General features: G+C 36.1%; 1 protein-coding gene across 1 annotated transcript in view; it reads left to right on the forward strand.

The window, feature by feature from the left end:
• Positions 1–16742, forward strand: part of LOC149832810 (rac-like GTP-binding protein 6) — a 256990-nt gene that overhangs the window by 196176 nt on the left and 44072 nt on the right. The gene's annotated exons all lie outside the window — the stretch shown is intronic.

The raw sequence follows: 16742 nt of genomic DNA on the forward strand, positions 1-16742 counted from the left end.
GGGGTTTTTTGGACCCCTTTTTTCTTCCGAGTAGCAGAGAAGGGAACAAGTGGGGTTGGAAACTAGAGGGATGGTGCTTATATAGATGGCACCATGGCCCTGCTTGGGCTGGGTGGGCTTTGGGCTATGCTAGGCTTTGTCGCCACTTCTTTAGAGTAACCCACACAACTTCTTGGTCGGTGGGTGCAGTTGGGGACCTTAATCGCCAAAGCGCCCCGTCTCCATTTATCTTGGTGGTGGTGTTACGTCCTCAAAGCTTTTGGGGTTTTCCGTCTTTCTCACATGGACACGCGATTTTGATGGTGTGTCCTTAGCAACACGAGCAGTCATATTCGGACACGTCGACACAGACACGGATTCATATATTCAATATTTGTTTAAAATTTGTACTTGTAACATTAAAATATCAAGAAATTAAATTTTTTAATTACAAAAATAAAAATCTCGCATCTTATTTTTTGAACTTTAGAGTTGAACATGTGTCACGCGTCCTTGTGACACATCTTTTCCTTTGTTGTGCTTTTTATTTTGGTTGGTTGGGATGTCTAGGTATGTAGGTGGGGGTGTTGGGGTTCGTGGGTGACCTGTGTATATATGCACATGTGAATTGGTAGTTCTCTTACCTACAAGTTTTGTCTCTAGGCCTTTCAGGTTTTCTTTCATGATAATAAGAGAAAACAAACACCATTATGGATCTTTTATGGGTTTTGTTGGTCTTTTGTGCAGGTTGTAGTTTTTTTTTTTTTTAAAGTTTTGTTTCTCTGTTAATCTTAATTTTTGAGCTTACCCCTTAACCCCCTCAGGCTTCTGCTTGCACAATGGGTGACACCCATGAGATTTGAACCTAAACCGCCTGCCTAGCAGCCTAGGGCCCATTCCACTAAGCCAAACCCCTTTGAGGTTGTAGGTTAGAATCGAGGAGACGAGTAAGCCTGCTTAGTTTAGGGTGAAGCGTGATTAGTTAGTCATAGACTCATAGGTGGAAAAGCTAATATTGGATTTTGGTTCATGTTAGGCAAACCCCTTAAAGAAGAAAATAAGAAAGAGGTAGCAGGACTTTTGGATGGCTCACAATCCTCAAGCTAATGGGCCAGGCAAAGAATAAAAAGGCCAATAGAGAAGAATGATGTTTGGATTGGAGGGAGCCATGAAAGAGTTCTCCCATAAGCAAAGTAATTCATTGATCTGATAATAAGTGTGCAGCTTCTGATATCTGTGTCAAACTGCTCCATAATAGTAGCTGTTCTATAGCTTTATGCAGTCAAGCCGAATAAAGCTTTTGTGACAGTGGGTGCCCTCAATATGTGTAGTTTACATTGCCATCTTGCAACATGATTGAAACGAGTTGCTTTCCATCGAGAATGCAAAGTTGCATCTGAATTACCAGACAAAGGATGGGAAACAAGTATTAGTCTGCAGTTAGAGGTGGGGAACTGAAGATAATGACTATACCTTACTATTCAGATGATCACTTGTGTTGATGCACCTAAATGAATTTTCGTTTATCACGCCGATGCGAAGTCGGAAAGACTTGCCAACTTGTGGTTGCCACGCCCCCACAATTGTAAAACCTGCGCATCGATAAATCTATTTCTAAATGAAAGAATTTCCTTCAATGCCAAATTTTCCTTGTGCCTGTTCCAACCAGCAACTATGGATGGTGTTGTTTTAACTTGGGGTGTGGAAATATTCACCGTCATTGTACTCATTCTTGAAAACCTAGAGGGCATTGACCTTGGTTAATTTCATTTTCCATTGTCTGCAAAGAAAACCTGCACTTTGCTGCATTGTTAGCCCTAGTTGGCCCCACCTTATAGCGATGGATCCCAAGAGAATGGATTTGTCCCACTCAATGCTTCATATCTGCCACTATTTTTTATGCAATAACTCTATGTGAACTTGGTAAGTACCGATTCACGATCCAAATGGATCTCATCATGCACAGCAGTTTTTATAAAGATGAGTCTGAATAGGACTCAAAAAATGAATTTTCGGGACTCGTGCACTTTGTTTCGACAAAGGAGGTCCAAATAAAAGTTGTGCGCAACTCGCACAGCTTTCCAACAAATCCAAAAATACTAGATTCGGGTCAGCGGTGTCTGTTCTACAAACTCAAAACGGGGACCGACAAACAAGGTTATGACAGACTTCTGGATTCTGCGAACAGTCTGTTCGACAGGGTTTTTGACCCTGCAAACAATAGAGTTTGCGAAAACTCCCAACTGAGAAGTCAAAAGTCAGATTCATATCTTTCCAACAAACTGAAATTTAGAATTTTATGAGTTTTTTATAAGGCTCTATGAATTTTTGAGTTCTAGAAAATGGTATGAGTTATTAATAATAAAACTAAATTTTCTACTATTCGACAACAGAAAAGATTAATATTTTTGAGGCACTTAAACAAAAAATCAATTAAAACTTAAAACATAAACATTGTAGATCTAGGTTCTAGCTTTTCACATAATAAAAAAAATGAATTTTCATGCAAGGAATCTCCAGATAACAAAAAAATACCGAACACCACTAGGAATGTTCTGAACCAAACAAGAGACAGTGATTTCTGTCAGTCCGAGACTTTGACAGAACTTTTCAGAGACTCAAATGACTGATTCACGAAATGACCTCAACTACAAAGTTGTAGAAAATGTTTTAGATTTTCAGGAAGCTAAAGAATGCAATAATCCAATAAGTATCGAAGTCGATACAGGTGATTCTTTAGGGTCATTCTAGACAACTCAGGATTCAGGAATCCGAGTTTTGACAGAAAAATATGAGTCATATATTAACCAATAAAACTGGATATTTGTGAACAATAGAATCACTCCATAGTATAAAAGACTTCTATTCATTCACTAGAAAAATAATACATAACCTATTGAACTCACAAGCAATATACTTTGATAGAAAAAAAAAAAGACAATGGATGTCGCTGGAAAGCAGCCGACATCGAAAAGAATCCTCTCGAACCACAACTCAAACCAATGACCAACACGAACCATAAACTTCAACACGCCAAGGTCGATCTTGACAAGACCACCTTCACACCAAAAAATGACTTTCGGTTCCACCTTCACTAAAGGATTTTTTTTTCCTTAAAACCAACCACAAAAACATAATTTTTCCTCTCTTTTGAACCAGCCATACGCCTAAAATGAAAATGAAGAAGCTCTCTCCTCTCCTTGGTCGATCTCTACACATTAAAAAGCTTGGGGCTTAGGAAAGGGCCACATTAAAGAGCCAAATGGCCTTCCCAAGCCAAGCTTCAAAAACGTGCTTGACTAGCCTATTTTGAGCCATGAGCATTAACAAGGGCCAACAACTATATTTGACTTGGAATAGTCAAAACTAAATTTGAAACAGGCCTAAATTTGTCCACCCAAAGTGGCGCCAAGTAGGGCTCCACTAAGATGGATAGAAATCCAAATTTGGATCATGCAGCGAATTGGATCCTACACCAAAAATACATTAGAAAATGCAAATGAGAAAAATAAAAACTACTCACGTTCCCCATACACCCTCTAGTACCGAAAAACAATCCTGCAGGGTACCAGAACTATGCGGATCTGTAGAATCTGAATCCTAAAAAAAAAAACATGAAATAAATATTGTTGATACAATATCCAAAAAAAAAATTATAATTCCACAAAGATGCAATGGAATCAAAACGACAAAAGAAGAAACACGTCGAGCATCGACTAAATGGAAGATCCACTAGGACAAGGAACATCCTGCAAGTCTGTGGATCGCCTGGGGTAGCGATGCCCGGATCGGGTCTGGATAGTTAGATTAGGATCCAACTCCGCTTCTGAACTCTGAACTTTGGATGCTCTGCATCAGTTTTGATATTAAAAAGATTCAAACTCGTGATATCCAATGACTCCATGAAATAAGTGGAAAAGAGAGAGAGAGAGAGAGAGAGGTGCAACTCTCTTGGTGGTTGGTGCTCTGTATGTTTTGTTTCGTACTTACACTCCAAACATCCTAACGCTCGTCATAGCCAACTAAGCAACCTCGTGGAAAGCCTTTGATATATGGCTGGTTTAAGGAGAAATTGGGATTTATGCCTTCGGGGTGGGTTCCTTTCTTTTTCACCCTATTTGTTGTCTTATCATTCACATTCGTGCATGCATGGAATTAGGACATAAAACATAAATAAATTCAGAGCACTCCATTCATGGCCCAGTCCTCAAATTAACTTTAGTAAGGCTCAAGACTTGGTTAATCTAATTTACTATGGGTCGTGATTGCTTTGTTTTGGACCTTGTAGCATGTACTATAATGAGTGCAAAATTACAAGAAAAGAGTGTCAAGAAGCTCTTGGGAAGATTCGCCAGTCATTGTTCAACCTTCAAGCTAGAGTTGGAAAATAACATCACCATTGGCCGATGCCATTGATAACTTATTATATAAATTGTTTACATCTGATAGACCAGTTCCTTTTTTTTATTATATGAAGAAATCTTGGCCTCGGTGGCAGGTAGATCCTAGAAGCAATGAACTATCGATGGATGAAGGGGAGTCGAAAGGAGACAATGCAGGAAGGGGTGACTCGCTCAGCTAGTGGCTCTCGAAGCGGACTCAAGACTCTGGAAGGATCTTGGATGCCTGTTGTGGGACAGATTGACAATGAATGCATGGAATCAGCTTCCACAACTCAACTACCATGAATTAAATATTGGGTGAGCATTGTAAGGGCGCATGTGACATGAGAGCAGGCTCATATCAAGGCTTATCATGTTAGTATCGCTAATGAAACACCCAGAATCACCATCCGAAGAAGCTCCGATCAAGCAGAAGGTTCACACCACCATTCCTATATGGATTTAGTTGTCGAATTTGTCACTGAAATTGTGGTTAGATGATATATTCGCAGGTACTGCGGAGGCAACAAGAGAGAGTTTATCGGCATAGATGTATACACAAAGTCAAAGGAACAAAGTCAGTTCACTCAAGTGAGCTTGAAGTCTAGCTCAATTTTTTACCTTCACTGGAAATAGAGATAGAGATAAAAAAAGATTGATCCTATATGCAGGAGATTATTTACGAGAACAATATTCGCTATTGTTTTGTGGGTCGATTGCTCATTCAGTCAAGCGATACAGGAAGAGACCGAAAAGCCTAGAAGCAACAACGAAAAGTGTTGGATTTTTAAAATTCACCAAAAAACTAAATGAACTGTCAAACATGTTCGTGCTAAATCATTGAAAGCAAGACTAAAACAAAATCTTAATGTGAAAGTGTACCTGAATTCATTGGTGCTCTGGCAAATCTTTGACGGGTATGATATTTCAGAAATTGTATATATGGCCATTGTCTTTCTCTAAACCTTATGAGAGAATGATTGATTTCTCTTGTTGATGATGGAGAGCCTTAAGAGAAAGCCACTATATAAGGTTTAAGGACCATAATTTGGTTGTAACTACCTGAAAGTCTATTTTCAATTCAACCCATTATAGAATTGGAAATTTATAGAAAAAAAGCATAAAAGGTCTATTTACATAATAACACTATACCATATGAGATATCACATGGCCCAACCGAATTAGATTACATAAAGAGGACCTAAACCATAGACATCATGTAACATGTGACTTATCATATGTAGGCCCACACGATTTTTCTCAACAATCTCCCACTTAGGCCATATATATAACCTTATAAGCTAAAAAACATTGTCTTATCAATTGATATATCTACTAATTTGGTCCATTGATCATGTCAACATAGAACCAAAATGGTCTTCATTACAAATAACGTAATTGGACCCATAAATAATCACGTATATTGACATAACCAAATGACATGGGTCAAGTATGAATGTGAAGCATGAAAATTACATGTAATGTGATCTACACATGTCTATTTTCAATTGGTCCTTCCTTAAACTTTAGTGAGATCACAACATATGAGTACAAAATAAAATCGAAACTTTAATTTTATTCTAAAGTAATAAAAGAAACTTCATTATATCATAGAACGTCCAAATACAAACTTTTACTAAACCTGCATGTCATAAAATGATAAAACACACATTTGAGTAGTATGCTCATGAAAGACCTTGGGTGTCAAACCTTTAGTAAGCGGATTTGCAATCATGGAGTTTGTACCAATGTGTTCTATCGATATCGGACAATTTTGCACTCTTTCTTTAACAACAAGGAACTTAATGTCAATATGCTTTGACTTCAATGAGCTTTTGTTATTATTAAAATATAGCACTCTCGAATTATTATCATAAAATAACTTTAGCAGTCTCTCAACATTATCCAAAATCTGCAACCCTGTGATAAAACTATATAACCATATTCTATGATTGGATGCCTCATAATAGGCTACAAATTTTGTTGCCTTGGTAGAAGAAGCAATGAGTGTCTGCTTGGTACACCTCCAGGAAATAGCTCCCCGGCCAACAGAAAAATATAACCTGACGTGAATCTGCGTCTGTCTTGGCATCCAGTAAAGTCAGAATCATAATACTCAATGATCTTCAACTGATCTGACTTCATGTTTATGAGCATGTAACCTTTTGTTCTGTACAAATACCGCATAACCTATTTTGCTGCTTTCCAATTATTCATACCTGGGTTACCAAGATATATGCCTAACATCCGAACAATGTATGCTAAATCTAGATCGTCGTCATTCAGTTTTGCCTGAATCCAAAGAGGATTGGCCCTCTCCTTAGGGTTTTGTAGACAGGCAGGAGAGTCGATCGACCCTTCCTCTTGTGTGTGCTGGATCACCATCGGTTGGCAAAGGGGGCTTACCTCTATTCTGGTTGCCATATCAAAAGGGACGTCAGGCCCTTCCCTTCTCTTGTTAATCGGACAGAATGGTCGTTCGGCCCTTCCCCAATTTTTTGGGGTTGGTTAGACGACATGCAACAAAGAGACCTCTACTTTTTAGATCATTAAACTACGAAAGAGGGCCCTCTGTCACCTTGATTGCCAGATGGAGGACTGTCACCATTCAGATCTAGACACTGGTGGAGTGTATCGCCATTCAAATCATCGGCTGACAAGGCATGTCACCATTAAGGATCACTGGATGGTGCAGGCGGACAACCAATCAGTCCAGATGTTCTCAGTTCTAGCGGCATCATAGAGCTATTTCTGGCCAACGCTGGTGAGCTTCATAGGGTGATGACTGTTGTAATCTGATTTGGCCTTCCGCCTGGTGGACATCGACCACCATATCAGTCGTCCGTCGGTGGGATTCAATGTTGGGGTCGGTGTTCAGGCGCTTCAGTCAACTGATGGTAAGGGCTCGATTTGATTAACACTCAAGGCCAGGTTTTTTATAGGCATCCAGTGATGGGTTCGGTCGGCAGCCGAGGCCGTTTTTGGCTCTTTAGTTGGTGTTGAGCCATGACCGATGTACGTAGGGGTGCTAGGCTGTTTCAGCCATTCAGGTGATGCCAGTTTGTTTTTTAGTCGATCGAACCGGGACCGGTTTGGTCCCTTGTTGACCAAATCAGCGACCCTTTCAGCACTCATTGCCAACTTTCTCAGGCAGGGTGGTTTGGGTATCGGGCTCGGGTTGAGTGGGGTTTTTGGTTTAAGGTCAGTTGAGTCGTTTGGTCCTAGCTGATTCGACCCATGTGCACATGACAGGTTCAGTCCTGTGTTTTATCGGGTACAGGCCTCATAAGTGACTCGAGTCGAGTTCGACACCCAGTTTGGGGTCGGGTAGGCTTGAGTCACATTCGGGTGGAGAGGTTGGCTGACCTAGTTAAGTCCCATTCGGTTTTTGGGCCAAACCGAGTTGGGCGACACTTCTGTGCGGGTTGGGCTAGGTTAGACCCAACCTAACTGCACAGGCTCCCACCCGACTGTAGATTGCTGGGTCTAACCCGATCCGGGTCAGACTAGTTTTTTACCCACATAAGTGGGTCTGGCCAGATCCGATGGGCCGAACTCATGCACATGCCTTGAAATAAAAAAAATATTGAGGATCTTATTATTTTTAAGACTATTAGGTGTGCATTAAGGGTCCCTTTAGAGGGTCATATTCAATTACTTTTGGGCCCTATATAGATTGTGTTTTCTTTTGTTCATATGCATGTATTAACGTAATTGAACCATGGTATTCTTTTCAGAATTAAGGGTCCGATATTCTAAATTAAATTGATTAAAACAATATATTGGCAAAGTAACCTCTATTGTGCGGATTAGCTTATTTTGGAATATTGTGATATGTATATGTTTAAGGTTTCTGTGAATAGTGGTTGGCTCAAAGAAAGATTATTATTTGACCAAATCCAAATATATAAAATTTTCAATAATAAATAAGGGATAATTGTACAACTTTTTATGTGAATAATGGGTCGGTCCAAAGAAAGGCTCGTTGTTTAAAAAGATTAATTGTCCATGTTTGATTACTATATTGAGAGTACTACTTATAAGTTGATATTTTTGTCCAAAGACTAAATGTCAATATTATGTTGGGTATCTTGTGATGGGGTTCACATCAGTTTAAATATGTTATTTTATTTTAATGCATGTAAAAATGTATTTTAATTGTGAGCTTATTTTGTTCTTGATTCAGTTAATATGCCTGCTTCTTCGATATCTGCAAACATTAATTCAATCCCTATTTTGAGTGGTTATAATTTCAAAAATTAAAAAGAAAATGTTATGATTGTTCTCGGATGTATGGATTTGGATCTTGCACTACGATATGATCAACCACCTGCCCTTACGAATATGAGTTTCACTGAGGATAAAAGGAACTTTGAGTGGTGAGATCAATTCAATTGCATGAGTTTCATGATCATGAAATATGCAAATCTTGAATCCTTTAGGGGCACTATGTTTAAAGAGGTTAATGCCAAGAAGTTTTTTGAAGAGATTTAAAAATGTTTTGCTAAAAACGAAAAGGCTGAGACAAATACTCTCCTTTCGAGTCTTGTTTTAATGAAGTATAAAGGTAAACGGAATATAAGGGAGTACATTATGGAAATGTCTCATCTTACTTTAAAACTAAAAGCACTAAGGTTAGAGTTGTTTGAGGACTTACTCATGCATTTAGTTCTAATATATCTTTCTGCACAATACAGTCAATTTAAAGTTAGTTATAATTGTCAAAAGGATAAATAAACTCTAAATGAGCTTATTTCACAGTGTGCAAGAAGAGAAAATGATGAAATAAGAAAAGACAAAAAGTATTCACTTGGCAGTTACCTCTAATGATAAATTTAAGAAAAGGAAAAAGGATATAAAGTTCAGTTGTTTCTTTTACAAGAGCGAGGATCATATGAAGAAGGATTGTACCAAATATTATGCTTGGCGTAAAAAGAAAGGTACCTTCTTTACTTTGGTTTGTTTTGAGGTTAATTTAACTGTTGTACTCAAGCACACTTGATGGATGAATTCTGGTGCTACCACTCATATAAGTGTGTCTATGTAGGGTAGCCTAAGTTGTCAAATGCCAATTGATGTTAAAAGATTCATCTATGTGGGCGATGGCAAATCAGTTCAAGTTGAGGCAATAAAGACTTTTAGGTTATTATTAAAGACTTGTTATTTAGATTTATAAGAAACATACATTGTACCAACATTTAGATAAAATTTGGTTTTTATTTCTGTATTAGACAAATTTGTTTTTTTTTTATTTAGAAATAGTCAGTCTAAGTTTTTTAATTCAACTCTTATTGGATCTGGTTCTTTATCTATGGTTGATAATCCATATTTATTTAATATTGTTGCCTCATATCATGAAACCTTGCATTCAAGTTCACGTGGTACAAAACAAAAATTAGCCAATGAGAATTCTATTTTATTATGGCATAAGTGCTTAGGTCACATTTCTAAACAAATAATTGAAATGCTTGTGACAAGTGAAATTCTTGATTCTCTTGATTTCACTGATTTTGAGGTTTGTGTTGAGTGCATAAAAGAGAAACAAACAAATATAAGAAAAATATGTGCTGACAGAAGAACATACGTCTTAGAACTTATTCATACGGATATTTGTGGGTCATTTTCTACAGCTTCTTTGAATGGTCAACAATATTTTATTATGTTCATAGATGACTATTCATGTTACAGGTACCTATATTTGATTCATAAAAAGTCTCAATCATTGGATGTGTTCAAATCATTTAAGGTTGAAGTTGAAACTCAACTTGAAAAAAAAATTAAAGCGAATACTATGGTAGATATGATGGATTAGGTGAACAACGTCTAGGGCCATTTGCTAAATTCCTAGAGGAATGCAATATTGTCTTATAGTATACTATGTCATGCACTTATAACATGAATGATATTGTTGAGAGACGAAACATGACCTTAAAGGATATGATAAGAAGTAGGATTTGTCATTCTACTTTACCATAATCTCTCTTGAGAGAGGCACTAAAGACTACAACTTATATACTAACCAGAGTAACAACTAAAGCAGTAACCAAAACCCCATATGAAATGTAGATAGATAAAAAGCCTAGTATGAAGTATTTTCATATTTGAAGATATCCAACTGACGCAAGGCCATATAGGTCACATGAAAAGAAACAGGACTCAAGAACGGTTAGCTACTATTTTATTGGATATTTTGAAAGATCTAAGGGTTATAAATTTTATAACCATGTGAATATAATTTTTTGAGACAGAAAATGCTTGTTTCTTTGAGGATGCTGAGTTTGAGGAAGGTGATAAGGTAAAATACATTACTTTTGCAGAAGAATCTATTTCTCTTTCTACAGTTATTGTTGATAATGATTATATTTTAATTTTTGACATTGCTCAATCAAATCTAGAACAAGGTAATGTTCAAGATCTCTATATCCAAAAACAATTTTTTACTCCTGGAGTTCAAACTTAACAACCTCAAAAAATACCTCAAGTAACTAAAGAATAAGTGCCATTAAGGAAATCCACTAGAGAGAGGAGAATGACAATTTCAGATGACTTGTTTTTCTCCAAAAACATGAGGGTGATACTGGCTTAAATTAAGATGATCCGATCAACCTCCAGCAAGCTATACAAAGTTCTAACTCTCAAAAGTAGATAGATGTCATGCGTGAAGAGTTTAAATCCATGAAAGACAATGACATATGAGATCTTGTTTCATTACTTGAAGGTGTGAAACCTATTGGTTGCAAATGAATATTTAAAACCAAGAGAGATTCAAAGGGTGATGTGGAAAGATATACAAAGACTTATTGCAAAAGGGTTTACTCAAATGGTAGACATTAACTATACAAAGACTTTCTCTCTAGTTTCTATGAAAGACTCTTTCGAAATAATAATGGTACTTGTGGCTCATTTTGATTTTGAGCTACATCAGATGGATGTAAAGACTACATTTCGTAATGGTGACATTGATGAGACAATATATATGGTGTAACCAGAATATTTTGTATGAGGCGATAAAAAAAATAGTTTGCAAATTAAAGAAATTTATCTATGGACTTAAGCAGGCTTCTCGTTAATGGTATCATAAATTTCATCAAGTTGTCCTCTTATTTGGTTTTGAGATGAATGTGCTTGACGAATGCATATATCATAAATTTAGTGGGGGTAAATATATTTTCCTGGTTTTATATGTCAATAATATACTACTTAACAGTAATGATATATGTATGTTGCGTAAAACTAAGAAATTTCTGACAAAAAAATTTAAAATAAAAGATCTTTGTGACACATCTTTTGTAACACCCCAACAATTTGGATAAAAAAATTTAGATTTTTTTTTTGAAATAGCAGAAGTGACAAGTCCAATAGTCGAGCGAATTATAAGGTAAAACAGAGAAGTACTAAAAAGCATTTCATTCATTAACCAAAGCATTAATATCATTAATTACATCTCATAACTGAAACACAAATCTAACTAATTAGAGTCTAAGCATGAATACTGAAAACTAAGATCCCATGGCTACTTTCGTTGCGACAACCGCGGGTTATGTACTCCATTCATTCACTACCTGAAAATTTTTAATACAGAGAGGGTCAGATTCTTCTGTTTGCGTAAGAAGCATTATATCTATATGTTGTGCTCAGTGTCCTTTATACAAATATATGCAACATTTGCAGTTATTACAATCATAAAATTTCATGCAATATCACTTGCTAAGAAGAAAATTTCTACTAAGACAATCATGCTTGCTACTTTGTTATGAATCAAGAAAAAAGTACCAGATATATGCTCATTCTTACGGGCATTACTTGTGTCTATTATTTCTAAGATCCAATACAAGGATTACAATATTTACTCAAAAACTATTACGAGAACAATGTAAAACTTTTATTTTTATCTTTCACTTACCCTGTAGGTAAGCATGTGCATTCGACATTGTATCGAACTGAGACCACAAAAGAGTCTAATAATTAATAACACGTATGACTAGCCGTACGAATATCTAGAGGGGACGGTCCGTGACTGAGAGAGTACTCTCCAGTGGCTAAAACTAGAATTAGGATGTACCTTAGAAACTTATGCAGAAGACTTAGATCTATCACCTATAACACATTGATAGTCCTGACCCCCTAACTCCATGGACTGGAGACCGGGTGAGACGCCTAGCTCTCACAAAAACTCAATTGTCCCACAAAGCTTGTAACATCTACCCTCTCCAAGGTAGACCATGGGTTCAGTAACATATACCGTCTTTCATGTGTACCTAGAGCCCAGAGAATCCAGTAACATATATCATCTTTCATGTATACCCAGATTCTCACAATTTTATATTTATGCATACATTTATATTTTTCATTTGTTTTCCTATGCGAGCCATCGCGCCACGAGGGATTTCCAAAATCTCAAACCCACAACTGGGTTCAAATACATTGTATGCATCTTACCATTTGAGGTGTCTCATAAGCACCGATCATATATATATATATATATATATATATATATATCATAATTTGGCTCAACCCAGAGCCAACACCATTTTTATTTTTTTAACTAATTTGTTTGTTGTTGACAAGGTTTTATCATTTTAAGTTATGTTAATATCACAATGCTTTTTGCCATAATTTCAAAAAATATTCAGATTATGAGAGATTTTGAAAGCCTCACAATATTAACGGGATTTTTAGGCTTTGGAAATAAGTCTAAAAAATATTGCACCATTTTTAGAATCTTATATATATATATATATATATATATATATATATATATATATATATATATAGAGAGAGAGAGAGAGAGAGAGAGAAGTGCTCTAAGATGAATAGAAGTAATAAAATATTTAGATTCCATTGTTTGACTGCGAATTTACCAATGCCAATCTAGGCCAAGTTTCTGAACTTTTTGACCATGAAACAATGTTGTTTGCTTTATTAGCTCAATATTCACTCAACATGTGCCTATGAAATCGATCTTGTGTTAGTGACCTGCTTGGGTAAAACCGGTAATCCTCCCACAGGAAAACTGGAAAGTTTTTAATATTATGAAAAATAAAGATATATAGAATATGCCATAATCATTCTTATGCCAATATCCAAAGCTCTAATACTATGAAAATAAAAACAGCAATCAGTTTAGCTCATACCTCTGCTTCCTCCAACACCCTTTCTATGTCATCCGCATCCCATAGCCTGCTGTACTTTTCAGGTTTCCAATCGCCTTCTTCCCGAACTATAGTCCTTCCCATATCTCGAATTTGGTCATGCATTCTAAAAGTATCATCATCATCATCATCATCAATACTAATGTGTGACTTCAGTTCGAGAACTTTGAGTGACACGCTTGGGGAATAACAATAATCCTCCCACAAGAAAACTGGAAATTGTTTATCCTGTCCAATAAAAAAATATGCTATGTCTAAAAATATGGACTTCTCCCCTCGACTCAGTGAGTCATAACTTGTTTTTAATTTTTCATGAATTCCTTTATGTTGAACTTGTTTCAAATGTGTCAACTCTTCCCGCCAATCTTTTTCATCTCTTATACTAGAAAAGTGTGACCCAAGTACTTGAAGAACTAGTGGTAGGCCCCGGTTACTTTCACAACTTCCATAGACAGATCTTTAAACTCTGCCTTTGGTTCGTCATTCTGAAATGCATGTTACTTTTTCTTACCAATGGGCGGTTGTCTGGCAGGAGCACCTTGTGTTGGGACGTTGAAAGTTCGAATCCAATGGTATACTTGTATAACTGGTAGGGATCTGCCTAACCCTAGCTTTCTCTGTATAAAAAAAAATGTTATTTATTTTTTTTGCTAAAGTGAATTATCTATTTTAGTATTGCATGAAGAAACTACCGCTATGGTTTGGACGTGGCATTATGGACTAAGAAGTATCAGATTGACTATGGACTTCAATTACTATTTGCAGTGTTAAACTCTAAAAGTACTTTTATTTACCGAGGATAGTTTCTCATTTAGCTTAAGTCTTGCACTTCACAGTGTTGAAGTTTCAGCCTCCTTCATCTTTAAAAGGGGTTGAGATGGAAGGAGACGTTAAGGGACATGGCTAAGTGCCATAGCCAATCATGTAACAACATTGCTTGGGGCCTACTTCCTACGGAAGGCAGGGCCCCACATGAAATGGTGTCATGTGATTGGCTATCGCACATTTCGTTTCTCTGGATCCCTGCTCTCTTTAAAAGCCTTAAGCCAACTATAATTGCAAAAAAAGTAACATTCACTTATTTAAAGAAAAAAATAATAATTAAAATATCATTTTAAGGAGTAAATTAAAGTAACAGAAAAATTACTTAATGCGTGATGAGTTATTTGATTTAAAAAAAAGGTTTAAAACATAATTTTTACCATAAGTTTTTTTTTTTTGAAAGACAAGCAGGTCGAACCCCCCACCGGTTATTATTCAACCTACCACTGCGCTTTAAACCTGCAAAAAAATGCACTGGCAGCTCCAATTTTGGCGCCCACACATAGGGCCCATTTGCATGTCATTAAAGAAAAAAAGAGGAGCTTTTAGCGAAAAATGCATTGACACCAGTGCCATTTTTTCTCCCTACCACACCCATTAGCCAACACCATGGGAGCACACCATTTTTGCTCCCATGGTTTTGTGAAGGAAATCACAAGTGTTGAATTAATTCAACACTTGTGAGAGGGATGGATTCACGTGGATGGGTAGGGGTTGCCATTTCGCAACACCCTACCACACAACCTCCCTTATTTAAAGCCCATCCCCTTTTGTTTTTAGTCATCACTCGATCCTCACTTCATCATTTTCACTCTCTACGTAACACCCTAAGATTTTTAATTCAAAATTTTAAGATTTTTTTATCAATGAAAACATTTTAAAACTTATTGGATAAAAGACCTTGGGCGAGTTACAAGTCGCTCACGCTAGTACTGGATTTAAAAAAAAAGAAACACATCCTTATAAACTTTCATTGTAGCACATAGAAGTTCATAAAACCAAATAATAAAATAACAATAGTTCCAAAATCCAATCTTCAGAAAAGGAAAATGGAATGACTTACAAACTCTGCTACAATGCCCCATTATCGACCCGATAATTCATTTAGTTCTTGTAATTGTGTAGGGGGTCAAAACAACACTTCAATAGAAATACAATGACAAAGTACATATATACAAAAGTAGGCATGCATGAAACATCATTTTCAAATAGACATTGATAAAACATAAAATCATAGCTGAAGAAGTAACCCTCCGTGCTTTACAATATCCCACAGAGTCAATCATACCGCTTACTCTCTTATTGTAAGCAACATGAGAACTAACATTTACATTCTTAATTCGTTAACTCTCATGACATACGTACTTAAACATTACTTTCAGACTTTCAATAACCTTCATAGAGCACAAGTATGCATGATTTTTTTTTTTTAACTTATCACATATTGGCTATCACTTTGGCACACAAACGTTACAATTTCTTTTCAAAGGTTCTGAGCACATATGGTCTTTCTCACTGCCTTGTGAGTCAATTTCGACACTTTGCCAAAATGTCTAAGAATAAAGCATTAACACCACACTTTCTTTACATTCATGTGTCTCATGCTTTTATCATTATAATAATTCATATCATGTGCCACCCACCCACTTGGTTGTCAAGCCATATGAATCACATGGATAACTAACTTTGCTTAACTTGACACATGTACTTTTTCATAAGGCAGAATATTTGGTTCACATACTCCAAATCATATTTATGACATATCCTATAAAAAAATCATTTAGTTTATGGTAAAAATGCACAAGAAGCTAGCATAACCCTTAATTTCTTAATGTAAACATGTTTAAAATTCACTTATGCTAAACAATGACTATATTTTCTCAATCTTGAATCATATGCAAAAAAGTCAATAAAAACTGGGATTATTTTCTAAGCCAAAAACATATCCTAAGTAGTTTAATCATATCTATTTTCATAAACTCATACATTTAAAAATCACCAATTATAAAGCTTGAAATTTATTTTTCACAAAAATCCACATTTCAACTTGACAATCACCATATATTTCACAAACCACATAGATCATTTTATTATTTTTATTTTTCTTATAAAATGCATTGAATGGTATCACTCAATTAAAATACACATTCTAAAATCCAATATGATTTTTCTGTCATACGTGACTTTTTTTTTTTTTTTTTTATAAAAACCCCATTTCATGAAAACCGTTATGTTGAGCCAAATCACGTTTTGTGACCATATATATATATATACTTTTTTCCTTTTCATTTGAAGCCATACTTTATGCAGTTTAAGAAAATGCAGCCCATTCACATAGTACTAAACCCATTTTTTCCCCTGAAATCAACAACAAAAACGTCTACAAGATATAAGCATAATTTATTTT

The sequence above is a fragment of the Nuphar pumila genome, chromosome 7 (assembly GCF_984573655.1).
Source record: "Nuphar pumila chromosome 7, dmNupPumi1.hap1.1, whole genome shotgun sequence".
NCBI classification, from domain to species: Eukaryota; Viridiplantae; Streptophyta; class Magnoliopsida; order Nymphaeales; family Nymphaeaceae; genus Nuphar; species Nuphar pumila.